The sequence below is a fragment of the Micropterus salmoides genome, unplaced genomic scaffold (assembly GCF_014851395.1).
Source record: "Micropterus salmoides isolate LMB-PRFRI ecotype aquatic unplaced genomic scaffold, ASM1485139v1 Ms_hic_scaffold_22, whole genome shotgun sequence".
In the NCBI taxonomy this organism is placed as follows: domain Eukaryota; kingdom Metazoa; phylum Chordata; class Actinopteri; order Centrarchiformes; family Centrarchidae; genus Micropterus; species Micropterus salmoides.
Window position 1 is genome coordinate 22,398,274 of NW_024041373.1, and position 24,588 is coordinate 22,422,861.

A 24,588-nucleotide genomic window follows, 5' to 3' on the forward strand; every position below is an offset into this window, starting at 1 on the left:
CTCTTTGAGATATCAGATCAGGAAAAAGTGATTACCTATGAAGTGTATTGAAATCTCTTTATTATTAGATATAACAATAAAACAATTTTTTTTTTTTGTCACAAAACAGCTCAGTTTCTCTACATCCAGGTGCTTTCTTTGTATGGCTTCATTCAAATATGTATCATCATACAGCCCTGGGCCCTGTTTAAATTCTATGGACCAAATCAAACAGTTGTCTCTTGATGTATAATTAGTATCACTGCCAAAGCTCACCTGAAAAGTTCCTGGACACCAGCATCGTTGTGAGGATAGCTCCCTAGAGAGAGACAAAAATCAATGTTATACAGATTTGTATCACATATATGTATGTGTGTGAGACTGTGTGCACACTCACTTTAAGTTTCCTCCTGGCGTTGAACTTGCGCAGACACTCTACAGTCTCTTGACGGTGCATCATGGAGGCCACAGTAGAGCGTTGCTGTATGTAAAACAACATTATACATAAATCTAACTTCACTGTAACACAATGTCATTGTACTGTGGGAAGGCACTGTGTTCACTACAACAGAAAATGACAAGGAGTCCTAATAAATGACGATAATGCACAAGGTGGAGGCAAAGAACACAAACTTTGCATCCCGTTTCTTCAGCTAAGTCCATTATTAGGACAACTCCCAGTAGCATATTACTGTGCCATGACCACCTACTTTAAATAATCGTCAAGTGTGTTTATTGTCAGTTTAGCACTTCTAACTTCATTGTTAGCAAGTAGCAAATGTAGCTGCTTTGGATCCGGGCAGTGTAATAGAGTTACATGACTCAAGATTGAGCACGTCTTCAGCTCGGAAAGGCATGAATCATCAGTGCAAAGATTAACAGCTGCTTTAGAAAATATCTGGGTCTTTGAAAAAAAGTCAAAAGGTACAAGCCTATGAGCATAAAAAAAGTATGGTGAGAAGTTAACTATGACTCCCCAGGTGTATTTCGGTAGGAAACATTTAATCACAAATTTTGGATGAATTCGACTACTGCGCCATGTTCTGTTTACAGCTACAACAATGAACCATTTTGAATTCGCATGGTTTCTTCTCATGGTCTGAGGCTCATTGGTATTGCAGTATTTAGAGCCAAACTGACGGCAAACAATTATTTATGAGAAACAAAACAGTTTGAACAATTAAAACTGATGGCCATAAAATCAACCTATATGATAATTTTATTACCCAGGATATACTCGTTTTTCTATATAGTGCAACAATAAGGATATAATTAATAGAACATTTTGAAATTGAAATTAAGAGTGAGGAAAAGTATTTCCAGTACCAGCAGCTTCTCCAACAATTCTATATTTCTTGTGCACGTGTTTAGTTCACTGGTCAAATTACTGACTGGAACTATGTATATCCTGTTAAACGTCTTTTATGCCAGACAATCAGAACCACATATTTTCTGTGGTCACGGTAAAATGTATAGTGTTGTCTAAAGTTCTTACATGTAGTCCTATTGCAGGTCTCTGTTTAACAATACATGATTTTAACACTGGACTACTTGTTGTTTTGAAAAGCAGTGCCAAAAATGAAACGCTTCACATATTTTACAATGTAACTCCAGGAGTATGTGTGTGTGATAGAGCTCCTGGTCATGGTGTCCTGCCAAAGTATTCCCAAATTGAGTCAATGTATAACTGCTTAATGAGGTAGATAGTAAAATCCTGTGAGATAATTTATTGGACGATGGCATGATCATCCACACCAGTACTTTAAAAGACGAAGAGTGTGACTTACGCAGACCCAGGGATGCTTGAGGGCCTGGTCGGCAGTGATCCTTTTGGCAGGGTTAATTGTTAACATCTGATTGATCAGATTCTTGGCCTCGGGAGTCACAGTGTCCCACTCGGGAGAAGGAAACTGAAAGAGGGAGATAAAGAGGAAGAAATGTTAGGAATATCTATCACTGTATATGCTGTCATTTAACATGCTATCATGGAACAACTGGTTTAACACACATACATATGCACACATATGTACTTATATGGACCAGCCAGATTCACGGTATTAAGGATTTAGTGCCAGTTTTTCCAGGTACAGATGTGATATTCTACCCCAAACACGTGCTGTATTGATAAACTGTCAAAAACCTACTCTAGCAGGCTAGAGTCACAGTCTGCTTGTCATTTGTGAGAGTGTTTCCAAAAGGTACCTCTGTGTAATCATTGCATATGCATTTAGAGAAGGTATGACCAAATACCAGCAGGAGACAGGGGTTGGTTATGTATTGCGGTGAATTTAGTAAGGTCACGCAACTGTCAGTTTTGCTGGGAACATTCTCCACCTCTGAGGACCGGGCATAAAACATCGGATTTACACGAGCCACAAAGGAGGCTGTGGTCATGAAAAGAAACGTGCATTCAATAAAGACGTCATTAATGATTGAACACTATCTGATTACTGCGGACAGGGAGTTTTGGTCTATGTTCTTTGTGTGTGTGACCACTAATGAAGTGTAAAACTACTACAGGCTGCAATTATCATTATCAACTGCTAGAACTGCTGCTCCAAATCTCTCTCCTCATTGTGAATATTATGTGCATTTTTAAACGTGTCTTATTTCACCCCATTCATCTCCTTTTCACTTCCTAGTGTACTAATACTTATACAAAATATTTTATCATCACTTTATGATGTTTAGTTACTGAATACACGCAGATTGCGAACACAAACTCTGAGGAAACCACAGTTCATGTTTGTTTTCTTAGTAAATCTGTCCATCTGTCAGATTATCTGGACAATACAGTGACAATAAGAAAGAAATGTGTTGTGTATATATACAGTAGCTTTATTGTTACTCTATTGTGGTTGTTATTTTATAAAACTATATTATATATATATTTTATTTTATGTAGTTTGGAACATGCATAGTATGTAGAACAGTGCAAAGATTTCTCTTTAGATGGCCATATCAACAGTATGACACACAAACAAAAAAAATATTTGATTGTATTGAAAAAGTAAAAGTGATTTTTAGCTAAGTCAATACATGGAGCCCTTCAGTAGTAACTGGTGGAGTTTTCAAAGTCAGTGTAGTTTCTCTCACTTCCGTCACCCATAGCTGTTACCCTCATCCCTCCATTCAAGTAGCATAAAGTGCATGCAAACATAGCAAGCTGTCAAGAGACATTTACTTCAAATATTAAAGTGTCAGCTGTCACTTACTGACAATAAGGGAAAATATGAGATTCAAGGTATTTGCATGACAGTGATGAAGAAGTGCACATTATTACATGTGCATGTCACTTCATATCAACGCTCATATTATGCACATCCATTAGATGTGGTTGCTTCCAATTACGGAAATTAATACGGGTAATAAATTCCAATCTCCCAGAGGACTATGACAAGATCTGATAAATAAGCCTATTGCTCACTTTTTTTTCTACAGCAAGATCATGCAATAACAAGTAGCAAGCAATTAAAAAATTAAACTAAATTTCTAAATTGCTTGTACGACTGAATACAGTTTGTTAATATAATGAGACTTGAATTGAAGGTGTCCTGTAGGGCTCATCTCGAGGCTCTGTGCTTATATTCCCCAATTAAATAATTTATGACTAAGGTTATGTATTAGAATTCAACTTTCAGGAACAATGATGGAGCTCTCTTACAGACTCTACGATCCTTAACTTCTCATCTCTCATCTTCAACTAAAAATGTGCAAAACACATGCTCAGTCAATCATCCTGGGGTGAGCACGCAAAAAATAGCTCCATTAATCCTTTATAAAATAAATCGCCTTAATCAATATGTTATATAAATAATGGATCAAATTACTATTGTAAATTGTAAAAATAGTGGCCACTATTTACCTCAGTGGCAGAGGGAGCCAAGTCTTTATTTCTTATTTCCCCCCAGTTAATGCAAACTCAAAACTTTACTTTACTTTGATCTTGAAAAGCTGCAGCCTTTATTCGCTGACAAACTGTAACCTAACACTGTACATTAACTGCTAAACTTCACTGCTCTCTCCCTCAACCACACACACTCACTGCACACAAATAAAAGAGCTACTCGAGGGCGACGGCGAGTAATGGGGATAACGTTACAGGACTAGCAAAAATGCCTCTGCCCCCTGTTCGGGGAGTATTGTGGGACAAAGCTGTGTGCACATCAGCACCGTTCAGCCCACTGATGTGTCGGTATCCTCCGCAGCAACAAATGTCATTGGGTCCTCCAGCAAGAATCAATTGAAGAAGGGTGCTCATTTGCTATCTATCCATTATTCTATGAGCCATAAGTATTTACTCTAAGCCAAGTAGCAAGCAGCTTTTTTATTGTTTGTTTGTTTTACACAAATGCCATCATATACTCTGGTGAAATGTCAAGAAGGTATGAAAAAATAGATACTGGCCGAGCCTAATTGCAGCTTTCTTTTTACATGTAGGCTAATGTGAACAATCAACATAAAGAGTTGAGTTTTGTTGATGGTAACTCAACATTGATCAGGAGTACAGCAAAGAAGAAACCAAGTAACTATGCATGTAAGAGTATGAAAACGTTGCTGTACTGATAGTTTCAGTGCTGTGGAAAAGTATATTATACTGAATTTACCATGTGAGCTGCTGAGGTTTCAGGTAGGTCCTTCCCCCTCAATATTTTTTAACCAGCATTTATTAGCTGGTTATTAATCTTAAGTAGGGAGCACCCCAGTACTGCTAGTGGAAAAAAGTTAGTCTGTAGCCCTGAACTACCTGATCAGCACCAAATGTCAGATAGACAAAGTGACTAGGCACTAGCTGGTGAACATAGTGGAGCATTTAATAACTAATATATTTATACAGTTGGTATTTACCAAAGGATAGTATCACACTTACCTTCGCCACACACATTCGACTCCACATTAATGCTAATATTGCTCTGTGTCTGCTAGATGTGTAAATAAGCAACTGTTTGCTAACACTTTTGCCATATCAACTTCATAACCTCATAATATGTAAATGCTGTGTGTAGTGGAGTTACAGAGCTCAGCTTGTGCTTCCAGAACTACAATTACAATACATATCATGGTTATTTTAAGTGTATCCAGGAGAATTGCACACAAGCAACACACATGCAGCTCAAATGTACAGATGTAGAGGAAGGTAACTACAAGAACACAAAAGAGAATTACTCACATCATAAGCACCAGCCTTGATTTGTTGGTACAGTTTGTGTTGGTCCTCATCCCAAAAGGGAGGGTAGCCCACCAGCAAGATGTACAGGATTACACCTGACACACACACAAAATACACACACTAAATAAATATACTGCATATAAAACTTATACAAAACCATGTAAATGTACTTTCAGATGCATAATTTTCCTGATGAGTATATGAATGCAGCAACATATACACATACAAAAAGACAGAAAAGACTAACTGACCACATGCCCATATGTCCACTGGCTTGCCATACGGGTCCTTTCTTAACACCTCCGGGGACAGATAACCAGGAGTTCCTGCAAAACCTGCAAAAATGCAAACATACTTCTGTGAAATTTGCCATGAACTCTATGAAAATGGTTGCTTTTATGACGATGATGAATAATATACAGTTTTCTTTTTGATTACCGCATGATTTGAGCAAGAGTACTATTTCATAAGCCTTTCAGATCTCTGGATAAAGTGTTACAAAACGTTTTTCATTTGCAGTGACTATGTGACAAATGAGCATAAAGACATTATCTTAACATTTGTCCTTCTCTATACCCAATACATAAATACAACTGTATTATAGACACCACAGTTGACTAAAATGCAACAATTTAACATGTTCTTAACACATGAAATTGTTTTTCAAAGTCAAAAAATTAAAATAAGTGTCCCGTATTCATTTCCCTCAGGGCATTTTGATTTAGTTCTAGTATTATGTATTGCTTTTCTCTTACACAGTATTAAAACCAGAGCATATTATTATCATAATATGCTGAAACCCAAACTCTCACTACTAATTTAATACTTTATTATTTTCTCAAGCAGTGACGGTGAAGCAAACACCTAGAGCCTTGTTGTGCTCGAGGTTCCCCTTCGAGGGAACTCGAATTGCGTCGGTGACGACACTATGGGAACGCCTCTGGGCGTGGCAGGGCTGAACTATGAATGAAACTACTCCAATCCTATTGGTGTTGCTAGAACGGTAGCGTGTGACGGCGTAACCGGAGGGGTATATAAGCACGCCGGCACACAGGACACATTAGCCTTCAGCAGGCACTTCAGAAGCTCCACTATCGAGAAAGTTGTTGTCTTACCTGGAAATCCTGACGAAGCAGTAGAGTACCATGTCTGGTAATCAGTTCCGACAATGTGTTTTTCCATGCCCACGCTACATAGCGGCTGGGGAGACTCATGAGATGTGTGTTCCTGTCTGGGGATGTCGCACGCCCAGGCAGCTCTCGAGGGGGCTGCCTGCGGCCATGGCGAGGCCCAGTCCCTGAGGGTGCTGAGGTCTCGTGCGGCTCTCTTTCGGAAGACGGTCGGATGCGCTCTCCCCGTGGCTCAGGCCCCGCGGTTGCTGAGGCGTTGCAGCTACGGTCATGGGGATCGCAGCGTAATATCTCCAAGGGCGTCGGGACGGCTGAGGCCTTTTTCCAGTCCTCGTCTGCTGACTCCGCCTCCTCTCTTCCCCGTTCGGAGCCCGTTTCTCGGCTTCTCCCGCCCGAGGTATGAGTTTAGAGAGGCTTGCACAGTCTGATTCTGAGGAGCTAGACGTGCTTAGTATCATGGAGGATGACTTCCCGGAGCTGGGCCGACGTCATCAGTCCGTGCAGGAGCCGCGGGCCGGCAGTAACCTCAATGAGCTTTCTGCAGCCCGAGCGCCACCCCCGCGTCGATCCTCGCCATTCTTTCCTGATTTACACAACTCATTGTGTAAATCATGGAACAGACCGAGGAAAAAAAAAAAAAAAAAAAAAGAGAGCTGCCCTGCACGGCCGACTGCGTCCCCTCTGCTGGACTACAGCAGCGTGACAGAAACTAAGCAGCACGGCGTTGGAACGATGCCTCAGGTGGAGGAAGCACTCGCGAGCTATCTTTCTCCCACCCTCGCTTCATTCCTTCAGACGCCGGCGCTCCCCACCAAGCTGTGTCGGACAACATCCGCTTTGGTGGGCAAGGCGTACATGGCAGCGGGTCGAGCTGGTGCAAGCCTGCACACCATGGCCACCTTACAGGCGTACCAGGCCGATCTTCTCAAAGACTGTGACCTAGGGGGAGGTCCCTCTGAGGAGGACCTGACTGAGCTCCGTAGAACTACGGACTTAACACTCCGTGTTACCGAGGAGACAGCCCGTTCCAGTAGCTACGGAACGCCATCTGTGGTTCAACCTCACAGGCATCCAGGGGAAGGAGAAGGCTTTTCTCCTCGATGTGCCCCTCTCTCCTACTGGCCTGTTTGGTGAGGCAGTGGATGCTGTCGTCAGCAGGTTTCAGCATGCCAAAGGCAGGAAAAGGTGTTTGAGCAATATCTCCCCCGCCGGTCTGGGTCCAGGACGGTGACGGCTGAAGAGAGACGAGCTCAGCCCTCGGCTAGCTCCTACCGCCGGAGCCAGAAGCGAAGCGTCGCTTCCCGTAGTCCCTCTCAACAAACCTGGGACGCGAGGCGACGCTCTTGCCCACAGCCCCTCGAGAAGACGGGCCTGAGGACCATCATTCAGTCTCGGCGGGCTCGGGGAAGAGATCGGGCTCACACACCGTGGGTCGCCGGTGAGTTTCACTAGCGGCTCTCCGCTTCAGGGTGCCACCGGGGACCTACACATAACACCAGCCACCAGCCCCGAGGGGTTGGTTCCCTTAGCGGATTTTGTAGAAGCATGGCGGAGCCTTGCAAACATTTCCCCGTGGGTCCTGTGCACCGTAGTGGATGGCTACAGGCTGCAGTTCCGGGTCCACCCCCCGCAGAAGTTCAACGGGGTGGTCTGGACTGCAGTGCACGTGGGGCAGAGCCAGGTGTTGGGACAAGAAGTTCGTTCCCTGCTGGAAACGGGGCCAGAGAGCTTATTTTCCCGCCAGTCAGGGAGTCCGGGTTCAACAGCCGGTACTTCATAGTTCCCAAGAAGGACGGATGGGTTGCGTCCGATTTTGGATCTGCGGTCCCTGAACCCATCTCTGAGGAGAGAGAAGTTCAGGATGCTCACCATCCCCGCCATCATCAGTTCCGAGGATTGGGTTGTCACGATAGACGCCTCACTCGCGGGATGGGGCGCAGTCATGGACGGCCGCTTTGCGATAGGCTCCTGGGAGGAGCATCATTTCTCCTGGCACATAAATTGCCTGGAAATGTTGGCGGTATTCAGAGCTCTGAGGAGTTTTCTGCCCGCTCTCCGCGGTCGCCACATCCTTGTCAGAACCGACAACGGCCACGGCAGTGGTGGCCTATTTGAATCACCAGGGGGGTCTGCGCTCACGCCCGCAAACTGGCACATCAGATCCTCCTGTGGTCCCAGCAGAGACCGCTGTCCCTCAGAGCGATGTACATCCCTGGGACCCAGAATCAGGGAGCAGACCTGCTGTCGAGACAGGGGCTGAGGCCCGGGGAATGGAGATTCCACCCCGAGGTGGTCGAGTAGCGGGGCTGGATGCCATGGTGCAGACGTGGCCGAGGCTGCGTCTGTATGCGTTTCCCCCAGTCGCTCTGCTCCCGGGGGTTCTGGAGCGGGTCCACCAGGACGGCGTCAGTCTACTATTAGTAGCCCCGTTTTGGCCGGCACGAGTGTGGTTCTCGGATTTAATATCGCTCCTCGAGGGCCTGCCCTGGCAGGTCCCTCTGAGGAGAGACCTGCTGTCCCATGCAGAGGGCCAGATCTTTCACCCGCACCCCGCCCTGTGGCAGCTATGGGTCTGGCCCCTGAGGGGGCGCAGTTCCTGGAGGCGGGCCTGACGACAGGAGCAGTCGAGACGCTGCTCAGCTCCAGAGCCCCGTCCACGAGAAGGATGTACGGCCTAAAGTGGAATGTGTTCACCACCTGGTGCAGAGAACGGGCGGTGGACCCAATTACCTGCTCGGTAATTGTGATACTGGAGTTCCTCCAGCACCGTTTCTCCGCCGGCCTGTCCCCGTCCACGCTCAAAGTGTATGTGGCTGCCATTGCAGCATTCCACGCCCCTCTGAGTGATGGGCCCTTGGGGAGGCTTCCACTGGTCGTGTGCTTCCTCCGTGGACCCAGGAGGATGAGACCCGTGACGCGTTCCAGGGTTCCCACCTGGGACCTGGCAGTGAAGCGCTGGCTGAGGCCCCCTTCGAACCCCTTTTACAGTCTGGACCTTCCTTCTGCACCTGGCACCCGTGCGCTCTCCTCCTAGTCGTGCCGTCGGGTTCTGCACGCTGGGGGCAGGCGGGGTTTCGGCGCGGCCTAAGTGGGTATCTCGTTCCCATAGTGTCGTCACCGACGCAGTTCGAGTTCCCTCGAAGGGGAATGTCTCGGGTTACGTATGTAACCTTTGTTCCCCGAGAAGGGGAACGAGACACTGCGTTGGTCCGTCACACCTCACCCCACCTGGAGTGCCTTGCTTCATAGAAAAGGGCTAATGTGTCCTGTGTGCCAGCGTGCTTATATACCGTAATGCTACCTGCAATAACTGTAACGCTTGTTACCCTTCTTGGGGAACAAGCGTTACATACGTAACCCGAGACATTTCTGCCTGTGAAAAGGGAGTTTTTCCTTGTCACTGTCGCCAAGAGCTTGCTCATGGTTTTCCAAGCACTTGGCGTAATAAGTACGGCCTAGACCTGCTCTATATGAAAATGTACCCGAGATAATCTCTGTTTTGATGTGGTGCAAAATAGATAAATTGAATTGCTGAAAAATACAGAGAATAAGGTTAAAAATTCACATTGTTATTAGAGTGTTTTTTCTTACCAAACCATGCCTGTTGGTCCCCCTGCACCTCGATGGCTAGACCAAAGTCTGCCAGCTTCACTGCTGCTCCCTTCATCTTACTAGCCAGGAGGAGGTTCTCAGGCTGCAACACACACAGACAAATAGTTATTTAGGAGGAAATATTTTCACTCAGGCTGTAACTAGTGACTGTTTTCAATATTCCTTTCTCAATTAGTTTTTTCTCTATAATGTCAAACATACAGACAAAAGTGAGGACTTAACATCCTAAAAGCAACCAGTCATTAAACAAGAACAGGTTGCTACATTTATCTTTGGACAAACTCAAAAAAGTTCTGCATGGTACAAAATAAATTGTATAGTATAAATTGTCATAGTTAAGAGCAAAAAGAGGAAGAAATGTGTAATTAAGGGCAAAAGAGATAATCATGTACCCTCCTTAAAGAAATGTTCTATCTGACTGCATGATTGGATGAGCTGCAGGAACACGATGACATATACAGTAGTAATGAGGCATGATTTGGTCAAACAGACTTCAAAGGCTTCCCCCAAAGGAAAGACCTTTTCAGTCATATGTCACAGAATTTGACAGCATTTTGACAGTGTCCCTCTGTCCCTCAAATGATCGTGCAAAAAGTCGGGACTTGGCAAAGACAAGGACATATTAACTGTGTTTTAGTTGTCTTAACTGCTTCCTCGTCTTCCTTATTTGCGTCTCCAAAATGTGGAAACGCAGGTCAAGTGTAATCAGACGCAAGGTCAGTTACTGATTATGGCTGCACAGATGTTTTACTTTTGTCTTCATCATATAAGGTGGATTTGTGTTTTTCTTTGCACAGGGGCTCAGTGGTTAGCACTATGACCTCACAGCAAAAATGTCCTGGGTTTGACTCCAACGGCCAAGTTGGCTCTTTCTCTGTCGAGTTTGCATGTTTTCCCTTGCTTTAACCCTATGCAATGCACCGTCACAGACTTTAAACAACATCTCATGTATGATCACTTTAATAACAAGGTCTCCAAAAGCAGTATGATGAACGAAAAATCGACGCTTTGGTGGGACAAAGGTGCTTTCTGCTATGTGACCCTTTCCTCAACAAAGGAATAATAATCACCTCTTAACAGTATAAATAATGTTTTCCAAGTGGCCAGGGCAACAGAAAGTACAGAATGAATGCCTTTGATAGTCTTTATCGGTAGAATATGCTGCATGGTTTCTCTAGACCTCGGACCTCATTTGCCTGACAGCTCTTCCAACCTAATTTGCACATTCACTTTGGTTCACAATGGAGGCAGAATTGAGATAACCTAACTCTCCAGGTGTCCAGTTCTTCAAGTGAACATACCAGGTGTAAATGCAAAGGCCTGTGATCAGATATCGTAACCTATCTACATAACAAAGCTGGATACGGCATGTTAATACCAGGTGTAAATGTAGTCTACACAAGCGTTCACCCTGATGGACGAATACCCAATGAATGCTGGGACAGGCTCTAGGCCCCTGTGACCCTGAGCAGGAAAAGCAGTTCAGAAAATACATGTTTATCTTTAACAATGCGGATGCCCTACATTCTAGACTACAGGTCACAACTGGCAGGCCTAATATGTGTGTGTGTGAATGTGTGTGTCTTGAGGGCAAAAATCTTTGCTGTGCTGTCCATATTGCCTCAAATGCAGCCAGACAGATGAATGTCTGACACTTGTACAGACGGCCTTTTGTGTTCTTAGTCTATTTCTACTCATCTGTCCTCGCACTCTTTAACTCTATATATCTAGTTATCAATCCCCCCCCCCCATCTTCCCCCTCTAGCGGGCAGAGCTGAAACAATAGGAAAGAACAGGGAGAAGAGAGCTGGAGTGAAAGCAACAGCGCAAGAAAAAGAGAGAGAGACAGATAGATGGGAGGTGGCATAATGAGTCCCTACGCTGGCGCTGCAGCAGCCGGGTGACCTCACCCTACAGTTACCATGGCAACCCAGCCTGCCACCAGCCAACAGCGTTCGACTCTCTCTCTAATTCCCTTCAGTGAGTGGCCCTCCCAAGATGACAGGGAGGCAAAATTATGACGTGTGTGAGGTCACACCTCTCCATGACACTCTTTGTTGACATTATTAGTATTTTATGGCTCAGATACCGATGTCAGTTATGGCAGCTTTATCCCCACGAGGTTGTTGGAAAAAGACAAATAAACTCAGATGTTCCTTTCTTTTTGACTGTCGGTTTTACCAAGAGTCTCTAAGAGAAATGCCTTAAAGAAGTAATTATTGACTTGGGGGCAGCGCAACATCTGTGAACACAACATTGACTCATTTATAAAGTTGTCCTGGGTGGCACAGTGGTGCAGTGGTTAACACCTCACAGCAAGAAGGTTGCGGGTTCAAACCCTAGCCTTTCGGTGTGGAGTTTGCATGTTCTCCCCATGTCTGCGTGGCCGGGTGCTCCCACCGTCCAAAGACATGCGGAATACCTTTAGGTGACCCTAAATTGTCCTTCGGCGTGAGTGGTTGTTTGTCTATGTGTGGTCCTGCGATGGACAGGCGACCTGTCCAGGGAGTACTGTATGCAGGATAAGTGGATGGATGGATAAAGTTGTCCTGGCACCATGTTCCCTTTTTACACATCCAGCAGATACGGAGCAACATTAGGTTTAATTTGGAGTCCTAGCCACGTGAGTCGTTCACTCTCCTTTAAGCTCTGGTTTTGGTCTCTACCAACTCCTAAGGTAAAGCTAGCTTTAAAGTGGCAATAATTTATATTTTTATAATAATGTGACAATGTGAAAACAATGTGGCAATGTGAAAGGGGCCGCTCGTAGTGATGAACCTAAAGAGAATAATCACCTGAATCTGCAGCTCTCCTCGGTTTTACAGAGATTTACACTGAGTTTAGCCATCCAAACCACAACTTTACTGTTTCCATTTACTCTCACCATTCTAATAGTATCGTTTCTGGATGCAGCAGGCCACTGTTTTCGGTGAAAAACCAGTAAAAACCTACTATACACAAGGTGCTCAGCAACAAACGGCAGACAGACAATTTTAGCAACTTACTTGTGAACATAGTGGACCATTTCATAGCTAAACAGTGAGAAGATGGCAGGTGCCCAGAGACATGATTCCAACTGAATGATAATGTTGCTCTGTAACTGCTGGATGTGTAAATAAGCAACGGTTTACTGACAACTTCACCCCATCAACTTTGCTCCACAAGTGACCAAAAAACAGTTATTGCAGGTAGATTAAGGCTGGAAAAATCATCTTATTCCACTTATATAACAGTTTTTATGCTGCTTTATTCCATAAAATGGAAATAGTCAAGATGCATCATTTTAGACACATTTCCCCCAAATTCAGCCTGACATGTTTGGTATTTTGGGAAGCTTTGGGATCTACTGTATACTAGAATTTAAAATACCTTTCCGTGGGTCTGAAGGGTTATGGTTAGGCTGCACAGAATGAAAAGTTTTGATGCAGCAAAGATACAATTTGAATACATGAAAGAGAGATGTACATTAACAACTAATGTATGTCTTTATATTTCTTCTCTCTGCCCTCATCATCAATCATTATTATCTTAACTATAAAATGATTCCTTCTCCAAATTCATTTGATACAGAGATCCATATACAAGCTAAAAATCAATGAAAAGCAACACAAGGCCACTTTCTTTTCCAATTGCAGTTTGTCTACTTACCCTTACTGCTCTGTCACATAAAAGTAATAGACTAGATTGTTAAGTAAACTATTAAAGTTTAGGTCTCTGAACTCAGTATTGGCAAATGTGGTGCAATTATCCAGGTGTATAAATCTCAGCTCAATTTGCTGCCCTCATTCACAGTATTATTAAAATTTAAAATTAAATAACACAGCTGAGGAGGTCAGGGTGCTGTTGGTTTCTTTTAAGGGTGAACAGTCTTGCTGTGGGGAAAATCGTCACTGGCCGTCATCTCATCCACTGGCCTGCTATTAATAGCAGCTGGTCTGCTTTCGTCACTCCTCAGCAGTGCAGGGGGGATTGAAAGAGAATAAAGAGGGAGAGGAAAGAGGGGGACAGAGGAAAAAGAGGAGGGGTGTAGTCATAGAGGAAAATGGGAATAGAGAAAGAGGAGAGAAAGCAGGTAAAGAGAGTGAGGGATGAAGCTCACCTCTTGAGTTGTTCTTAACGTCACAGCGTGACGTCTATGTGTGTGTGCAAGTGTGTGTGTTTAGACCTGTTGTGAATCTCCGCAAATGCCTTTCATCTTCACTCACAACACAGTGCTATACAGTATATAAGAGATTTTTGTACAATTGGATAGTATAAAAGTCTTCATATTCAACACTGGTACACGATAACTCACCTTCAGGTCCCTGTGCACAATGTCATGCTGGTGGATGTGACTGACGCTCTCCAGGATCTGATTGATGCAGTGACTGTAGGAGACAGATAAGGATGAAAAACAGAGGAAAGGCACATCTGTCAATCCATAACAACTAGATGACAATGGAGTACAGACTGAAGTAGAGGAAGAAAAAATGTTACGTGAAGATGTTTAAAATCAACACAATGTCCTCATCATTGGCTCTTTGTGTACTTACTAAAGGCAAGAATATAGTTAATCAGAACTGCTTGTTAGATGGTCGAAAAGCCACAGAACCTCCTTCTGTAACTTTCCGTAACAGACAATCAAAACCACTGTGTCTTACAGTCTGTAAGTGTGCGCCATTATCTCCATATTTAAATCATCATGAGTCTCCCCCCTCGCTCTCTCTGACGGGCGTCTTTTCACTTCACCTTCCAGTGTGGCCATCTTGAATAGCTATAAACACTTTTGATGTCCGACGTGGTCAGACAACACTACGTACGAACTAGTTCTGTTCTAGTATAACCCAACCTTGATGCTGTTTTGGCTGAATGAGAGCAAATCCCTGCAACTAGGGGCCTGTCTCACAAAATATGTTCAACATGCCAGCAGTGATTTGCAAGATACTTTTGACATGTTATAAATATCCAAGTTGTTTCGATTATAGGAACAAGTGCATGAGCATGTGGCAGCCCTTTAAGACTCGCAAATCTACCAGCAATTTGGGATTTGGGAAACATCACACTGACACCATTTGCGATGGTGTAGTTGGACAGCAGGAGAAGTGTTGTATGTGAGCAGAAATTTAGGTGCATTATTATGTGAATGAATGTGTGGAAGGGAGTGGGCAGGGTTTGTGTGTTGTTCAGGCAGTGGGGGGGTATCTTATATAAGCTTGTCCTTAACTTGCGTTTCAGCAGATTTGCTGGTCTGGTGCGCAGTTAAAATTACTAATATTTCCTTTAAATTAAATTGAGCCTGACATTAGTAAAGGTGAAGAAAGTTTCAGCAGCAGGAGGGTGTGCAGAGACAGATTTTGGCATAGTGGTCTCTCTCTCTGCAAGACAGAATCAAAAGAAAAGCTCCCAGCGTTATGTCCAAATTAGGCTAAATCTGGACTCCACACTTGATACTCCTCCCTGTTTTGCAGCTAATATGGTGCCCGGCAGACTATCTCACTGCTGTACTTACTCACTTTAGCATTTAACATCCCCTCACATTTTTTCTCTTGCCCTGCCCCTCCAATCTTCACCTCATATCTCTTTTGCCTTTCCTTCATTTGTGGCTCAAATGGAACATTTGGTGTAGGATCACCTGTACAGATCACTATCAGAAGAGAACTAATCCCTAATCTGTCCTCTGATCAACCAAACGTTTGAGCCTGGCAGCCCTGATTAGTTTTGTAGTAGTCGTTTTTACTTCTCTCTTTATTTATCACCAAGGTAACATCTGTGGCTAGAAATGTCATTGTCACATATAATTTGGTTTCATTACCAATATGAAACTTTGTAAATATAACTTATAGCTGTTATTTACATGTGGTTTCAAGTACCAGTGCAAGGTGAGGCATTTAAAATGGCTGCACAGTTGATGACATTTGATGGGCATGACAACACATGATTTCATTATGTCACGGTCAATCACAAGTTTGGTTTAAAATGACGCTGAAATGGTGTGTCAGAGGTGGTGACTCGCTGGGCAATGGCAGCGAATACGTTAAAGGTTTTGGGTGCCCAGGCTTCTACCTTGTTCACCCGTGTGTATGATGCCCATTAGTGTAAAAAAGAAAGTGTCTGAAGCTGCCTTCTCTTCTGCTGTTTTGTCTTGGCTTAGGGTGTCTCTAAAATCCATCGAGACCCCCTTCATGGCTTCGGTAAAAGCTTTGCTTGGAGAGAGAACCTCCACACCCAACTTGACCTGTTTATCAGAGGCAGGGCTTCCATCAGTAAAGGCTTTGGAAAGAGACAAACAAGTTCCTCTGTAAGATGGAGCATTGGCTTGATAGGCACAATGATCAGTTGTGTGATTGACTCAGATATAAGAATCATGTCATCAGCTCTCATCTGGTGCAAGTGATGGAGATAACAGATTATATCAGTGCTGTATAAGGGAGGGAAAATGGGTATGAGCAAAGCAGGGAAGCAAATAAAAAGTTTATTATGACGTAAACTCTGAATCAACAACTCACCCGATGTATCCAAATAGTATACACTATCATGAGAAGTCCTTGGAGTGTCTCACTTTCTTGAGATATGCTTGTGGGTAACTGGCTCTTGGTTTTGTAGACAAGATAGCTAAGAACAACTGTAAACACTAGGTATCTAGGCTAGTGTTGGGGGATTGCCTAGCTGACACCATACTGTTTTTTGCGCATTGAGTGTGGCATCCGCTTCCTGGTACTAGAACATTCAATAATACATTCATATAAGATCAACAGAGACTGACCAGAGAGTTTTTGTATATTCATCATTACCTAAAACACATTTGACCAAATTAAATGATCCAGGTTAATTGTTTATAGGCCTGAAAGTGCTGGTACATGCGTTGCATTTGGATAATTGTTTTTTATTTATGTGTTGAATGTTTGGATCCAATGTTTTTATTTGATCATGCAGAGATATTTTATGTTTAAGTCACTAAACTAACTGCCACATGACTGTACAAAATGTGCTGCACTGTTTGATGAAGTTTAGTCTGAACAATCCTGGCAGGTAATGTGCAGCAGTGCAAAAACAACTGCAACTTCTGTTAACAGGCACAAAATAAGGTTTAAAAACTTAAGACAGCTTTGTCATTATTTATTAATGGAATTAAATTTAAAAGCCCTGAGTCACATGATCAAAAATAAAGTGCATACTGTGAACTGAAAACAACCTCAAAGAACTCAGAAGCATTGCTTCTGCTACTAAAGCACAAAGTACATTAACACAGATTCAAATGGCAAAACATTTTGTGCTTTCATAACCCAACTTTACAGCTTTGGCAGCCTGAAATTTTACTTTGTCGGCCTTGACTAGCAACACATAACTTGCACTACATAGCATTTTCACATGTTAGCATGATAACATACTGTACCTGGCATCTGCCTCGCTGTAATACTCTCTAGCAACAATGTCCTCAAACAGCTCCCCTCCAGTAACACTGCAGACACAGAGACAAATTAAAGACTTGATGTTGTTATTTCTATTTTCTGCTAAAGAGACAATTGAAGATCCTCTCACAAATGGAAAAAAATGCAATGCAACAGACAATATCGTGACAAAACCTTTTAATGGCTTTTCTAAAAAAAAACCTTGGATATTTTGATCTGCCATTTTGTCTCAACTTACACTACTTACTGGTTTGATAGGTGGTACGGGTAAACGTCTTTGAGGAAGGGTATTGATTTATGTAGATGTTAGTGGTGACATAGGTCCAACTGTTCTGTGTTAATTTAATGTGTAACATGTTCTAACTGGTGCTGTAAGAAGCCATTTGAGTGGTTGCTGTAATACAAGCCTCGCCAAGGATGATGTCTGGTTTACTTATACCTCATATACAAAACTGATGGCAGTAAAGCAGAGCTTGGCCTGAAACTTTAAGTATTCCTCATTTAGGATTTTTTATGTGCTGAATTCTACCCATCACAATCTGATACAGTTCAGTGCAATCACATTTCAATGGGTTAAACACAAATGTCAAGTATACCAAAGTAAAGTCGAAGACAAATGTGCAGCAAGGTGGCTATTATGATGAAAAACATTTTACTGAAGGTAATTTGGCTGTCTGGCTAACTTAAAACAGAAAATAGAATTTTCTTTTTTGTAAATACACACGATTTACATATTTAGTTGGGGGAAATAAAATGTGATATTTGGCACATGCTATTTGTTTTCAATCCACTCCTAATAGTGTCATTGGAATACACATTTCATGTTAGACAAGTGGGTACAAAAGACGACATGAAAAGACAACCATTTTATTTGTGGGGTAAACATGGTGAAAGGTGAGTGAAATTTACATCACAAGTGTGAAAAAGAGGTAAATTACTAGAGTGAAGTTGTAGTCACAAAATCGTATTATTAATTAGTGAAATTACTATTAAAATAGGGCTTAATTTAAGAGCAGACTGATGCTTTCTGTCTTGGCAGCTCAGATGAAAAGCTGGTGTGAATTCACTGCTGTGAATGGTGACAGTCATGGAAAATAAAAAAGGGACAACCGGCTTGATTAAGCATCCTGGAGCAATATTCCAGCCTGAACCTGTGACCTGTGTGTGTGTGTGTGTGTGTTAATGTGATTTACTTACAGGTCAAAGACAAGGTAATGGAAGCCTTCCTCTGAAATGCTGTCATGGAGTCGTACTAGAGAGGGAGAAAGAAACAGAGAGAGAGACAATTAGAAATCAGAGAATTAGATCATGTAAATTATCTTCTATATGGAAACACTATGAGTGTCACATTGAAGCAATTTTCTCTGTGTGTATGTAAGTGTGTGGGGGTCAGGGACGGTTAAAATTACTTGTGCCCTATGACCGGTGTTTCAGTTCTGTGATTACTTTTTTCAGGAATGCAAAACTGGCAAAAATTCCAGTTTTATCTTATTTACATGTTGTGTGTTCTTAGCTTAGCTAACATGTGGGTGTGGAGTTGTTTAAAGGAACTGGGCTGAGTAACAAGTATTGAGTACTGAGTAATTAGTAAAGTAAACTTGCCCAACACTGCTTATAACAAGAAATGTTTGGATCATCATTGATAAAGTTATCACTGGTAACTATTTGATCATAAAAGAATATTCTAAAGAAAAAAGCAAGTTTAGCACAACGTTATTTATGCATCCCCAAGACATCGAATCCAGCTGCTTGATACCTGCAGCGCAAATACCACGAGGAACTATGATCGAGAGTGTTTTTTCATAAGACAGGAAAGGCACAGTAAAAGGGCCTTTACCTTGATGAAGTGTTTTCGAGGTCTGAACTTACCCGCACTGAACTGAACGCAACCTTCAATTCTTCATTTACCCAGTTCCCCATAGCTGCTGCTTCTTTTACCATCTCTACTTTGCAAAACTGCCAAATTTTCAACAACAATGGGTTAGTGTGTGGACTGCTCACGTGACCCACCCATGGCTTTGCAGATCTTAGGCTCATATTCTTAAATAAAACCCAGTAAGACCCAGTCTCGTGACAAGGTGGTCTGTTGTGTGTTAAAATAATGGGTGAGGGTCTGCATGTTTAGTCCAATGTAATTTATGTAAGTCCTTAAAGTTTGTCAAATTATTTTGTTCTTTTTTGGTTTACTAGCCCTTTGTTTAATTAGTGACAGGTGAAGCATTAGCAGCATAATTGTGTGCTATGTAATTTATGACTCAAAGAATTTACTTTTGTCTTTACTTAAATAAACACATTTGGGTTGTGCTACAAAAATAGCCTGTCGATTGATTAAATACAGTCGGGCTTTTATTGAGGAAAAACCTGCATTTTATATTTTGTAAGCTCTTAATCAATACTTATCATTAATGTGGCAGACGATCATTGCATCCCTACTTACAATAGTCTCTGATCACTGGCCAGTTAAACAATGCACAAGAATCAGACTAAACACAAATCACCACAATGGTATTATGGTACGTTCATTCACACCCATGAAAAATACACATAAGGTCAATTGAAACACAGTCCTCCAAGGAATATGAGGTTTCCAGCAGAATAGGTTTTTCTCAGCCTATCTGAAATGATCCACTCCAGGGCGCCACACTAGGTTTCTAAAGCCACCTGGGCTTGTTGGCAACCAGGAATCCGCTTTTAGATGACAAAGTTGACAGAATGGCTGCCATATTTTAATCATTCATAATTAATGTGATATTGGTAATTTCCTTTCAGGTTTTTTCTCTGTTAAAGAAGCCCAAAAGTAGGCAGGAAACATTGAATAAAGGGTGAGAGGTTTTTCTTTACAAAGGAGCCAACAAGGACAACGTTAACCAGCAGCTCGAGTCCAACAGAGTTTTGAAATACAGACACGTACTAACGTGTTCACAGGTAGATTAAAAAGCTGCTTATGTCAAGGTAGGTGAAGGTGCTTAAATTAGCCCTAAAATGTATTTTATTACTCGCCTCTTGCTTCAGACAACTTCACATTTAGGGAAAAGGAAACTTGACAAGCTCTCCCCTTGAGAATGGGATCAGAAAAGAGCAGCTAGGGGAGGAAAAGAAAGGAAGAAGAGGCAGGAATCAAGTGGGACTAGAAAGAAAGAGAGAGCAATGAAACCATACCTATTATGGTGTTATCATACTCTGCGTGTGTGTGTGTGCGGGGCTTGCACTGGGCAACATACTACTGTATGATAAGACACTTGGCAATTCTGCCACAAAGATACTTTGCCATTTCCTTCCTTTCTCCCTTTCTCAAGGGGCCACTGCCTGTTGTCTGGCTTTTACACACACACACACACACAGGCGCCTGAGAAATGGACCAAGTGGAGTAAATGCATTCCGATTATTCAGTTAGGGGGAGCAAAGTTATGGTTTTGTTACTCCACTGTATTTTTTAAAATAAATGTATCATCATACAGTCGCTGCAATCATGTGATTATATTTAAGCGGCCGATATCAGTGACCGTTTTACTATTTTCAGCAACTGACAAAAACACACACGTTTTTGGACCACTGTTTGTTTTGTTTTTTTCAGTTTAACCCGTCGCTGAGCGCTTGCCACAGCATGCTTTGGCTGTCAATCACAGTCTGTGGTCAATCCACATAAAAGTCTGACCGTTTACAAAAGGTGAGAGACATCTCATTTAGCCTAACTGCGATCATGAACTGAAACTTAAACACAGGAAAAGATAGGCTAGCCTATATTGAATGAACCTGCTTGACTAAAAGTAAGATTGTTATGTCGCCAAAATGCCGAACAGATTTGCGATCGGATGGGATTCGGCTGTGGAGATGAAATGTTTGTGAAGGAGCCAAATCAATTTAAGTGTTACGTGGCTATTCATATTTAGCGTTATTTGGGATGTAGTGGACCTGTCCAGGGTGTACCCCTCCTTTCGCCCGATGTAAGCTGAGATAGGCTCCAGCCCCCCCGGGACCCTGTATGCAGGATAAGTGGTTAACGATGGATGGATGGATGGGATGTAGTGGAGGTTAACTACACGTTTTTCAAATGCAACATCGGGTCTACTCACCAATCTATGAGTTAACCATTACCTAATACTGGACAGTTTAGCCAGCCGACATTTATAGTTTGCCAACCTTTTATTTTACCGCTACATCCCCCCTGATTTTGTCCAAGGACTGTCTCAGGCTAACTTGCTGATCCTCTCTCTCCCTCGCCCCACACAACAGTGGACTAACCTAGAAGAGTGTTTCCCAAACCTCTATTAGAGCACACATCCCCAGTCCAGGTTTCCATCCAATCCAGCTTCACTACAACTGGCTAAAATGGGATTTTATGAGCCATGTAGTTACATTCACAAAAGTGAGGACCTCAACATTTGTCATTATTCATCAAACTGTAAGACTGAGTCGGGCTTATAAAAAATAATGATTATTTTATGTATTGGAAAGATTTTTCACTAGACAATTACATCTTTTCTAGTTTACTCAATCATTTTAAAACCAGAGACCCATGTGCGCATACACACACACACACACACGCACACAGACTCTTCAGTAGTAAATGATCTGATGAAACTGTTAAATAGATTTAGTATACACAAGTATAATGTATGAGAACCAAATTAATCTCAGATTTACAAAGTTCACAGACATTTACAGCCCTGTGTCTGCCTGACAATTTATTGCTTCAGAAACTAAACAGAGCAGTTTGGTTCTTTGGGGAAGGGGGTTCAAAGTCTGACACTGCAGCAGCACCCTGACTTTGTATGTCACCAGTCAGTGGGATTGTTCAGAAGGAATGCAGGTAGGTATGTGCTCTGTAAATTAATGGTTAACCATTTGTAGTTCATTAATGTGATGTGGGCACATTCCCACGCATTTGTGTGTCCTTTAACTTCTGTTTGGGGTCCTGGAGACCATGTGACTACACAGTGACACTGGCATTGTGAATCTACACTGTCTCTGAGTCTTCTGTCTGACTGAAATCTCTGGTAGTGACTTTTCCCAATGTTCTGAATTAACAAAGCTGTTTGACTAATCGATGAGTCTGTCGGCTCTCACAAATGACTCACCTATGTTTGGATGTTTCAGCAGACGACAGATTCTTGCCTCCCGCTCCAGTTTCTGGTGATCTGAGGAGAGGAAAAGAGCGGAGAGGAAACTGTAAATTAGAGTGACCAAGAAAACGGGAAAAAAGTGCACACAGAAGAATATAAAGCCAACATAAAAGTATACAACAGGGGCTGCATGACATTCACTAAATCTGACTGTAGTTCATGTTGTTCCCTAGCACTTTTGCAACATAGCATTTTGGAAATGACTTCTTCTACACATTTTTTAACAGATGTAGTGGTGATAAATAATAAATACTTTTAGTTTTTCTAAAGCAAATATTTTTGCACCATTAAAACAAGAAATTGTTTTCTGAAAGGTTTTCAGAAAAGCCAGCACTAGTGACAATGTTAAGTGATTAAACATTTTAACTGTGCAGCTGTAACACAGGAACACACACACTGTATTCCCTTTCTCTCCAATCTCTCCTGCTCCTCCTTCTCTACTCAGAACAACAGTTTTCTTCTAAACCTGACATTTTGCGACCAGCACCAAATCGATTTAAAGTGGAGTGGACAGCAAATTTGTTTCAGCAGAGACAGGATGTCAAAAAGGTAAGACACACACCGAGCAGGAGAAACTAAGAGGCCAAAACATTGGCTGTCAACTAATATGAGCTTTGACAAGTGGACAGACAGCTATACACTGTACACACACACGCACAACCTCTAGCACAAGCTTTTTGCACTTAGTCAAATTAGTATTGTGGGTCCAGCCTTAATATAATCAGTGTCCAGTTAATGATTCTGATGGCAAGAGGAGGATGTGTGTGTGTGTGTGTGTGTGTGTGTGTGTGTGTGTGTGTGTGTGTGTGTGTGTTGTTGCAGCTGTATGCTAAGGACAGGCAGATTGGTTGTAGGACAGATACAGTAGATAGATACAGTGGATGACATTTCCTGTTTTAGGGTCTCAAGAGGTCAAGTTCACACTGGACACTCCTGCCACCCACCAGCTGCTGGTCTCAGGGGACAGATGGCCTGCTTACGTGAGTGAGTTACGCCTGTGTGTGTTTGTTTTTCGGTGTGTGTGCGTGACAACAGAGAGGAAGAGACACTGGACATCCTTAATCCCCTGTCCTATCCAAAGCTTTGGGTGGTGTCATGTTGTCTAGATAACTACTAGTGCTGTGGGTGACAAGATATCATTTCCAATATATAGTCAATTGCTAAATTGTAAAATGTTCTCTTTTGATGAATTATTTTTCCAAATATTTATAAATGGATTTTTCAATGTAGTATCAGAGAAAACTGCTGAGAAGCAGGAACCAGTGACTTTTTGTCATTTTTTGCTTAAAAAATTACTAGTGAGTGGACTAGTGGTGAAGCGGTATATCATAAAAGCCAAACGGCCTGGTTCGATTATGTTGTAAATTGTAATATATGTCAGAGGTCTCACTCCTCTGGAGCAACTAGGGGTTAAGTGTCTTGCTCAGGGACACCTTGGTGTCTTACAGTGGATTCAAACCCAGGTCTCTCACACCAAAGGCATGTGTCTTATCCACTACACTGTCACCACCCCCAGAATTAATCCATAATGAAAAAAATCATTAGTTGCAGCTCTAATTATTAATATACTTACAGTTTCTGCTATAAGTTACATTTATACAGTTGATACAGTTATATTTTTTGTGTCCCTGGTGCATACTATTGTGTTAATTATCCCAATAAGTTCCACGCAATAGAGGTAGCAGGCTTAAAATCTTGGAAAAACAGACCCTGAGTTTGTGGTTTCAAAATCTGTATCAGGAGAGGAGAAAAGCCAGCTCAGTGAATTATAGATAAAGATGGTGACTTTTCGATTAAACATTTCATTGTTTACTACTGTATGGTACAAAGAACCAATAAATTGCATCCAACTCCGGTTACATGACTCAACTGCACACAGAAAGAGTGACTGCATCAGATGGTCTCTCACAGTGGTCTAGGGCACATCCTTTTCTACAAAGCCTTCTATTTATCCTCTATACTAAACTATAACTGATTAAAACACTGCAGGTACAAGTGAATCAGAGGTGACTAATTAAACTGTTAAAAAAAATCGAAGAAGACGGAAACAAGCCAATATCATGATGTGTCAGAGTTAAAGTGCTTGAGTCATTATTTAATCTTATCATGTCCTTGAATATATTCATTTAGTAGTAGCTGATGGAAACATTTTGCAATTTCTTTCAATGACTTTTTGGGAATGAGAG

The 24,588-nt window shown here is 42.3% G+C and overlaps 1 pseudogene; it reads right to left on the reverse strand.

Annotated features, from left to right (window-relative positions):
* The window catches only part of LOC119917479, a 92,970-nt pseudogene that overhangs the window by 26,345 nt on the left and 42,037 nt on the right, over positions 1-24,588 (reverse strand).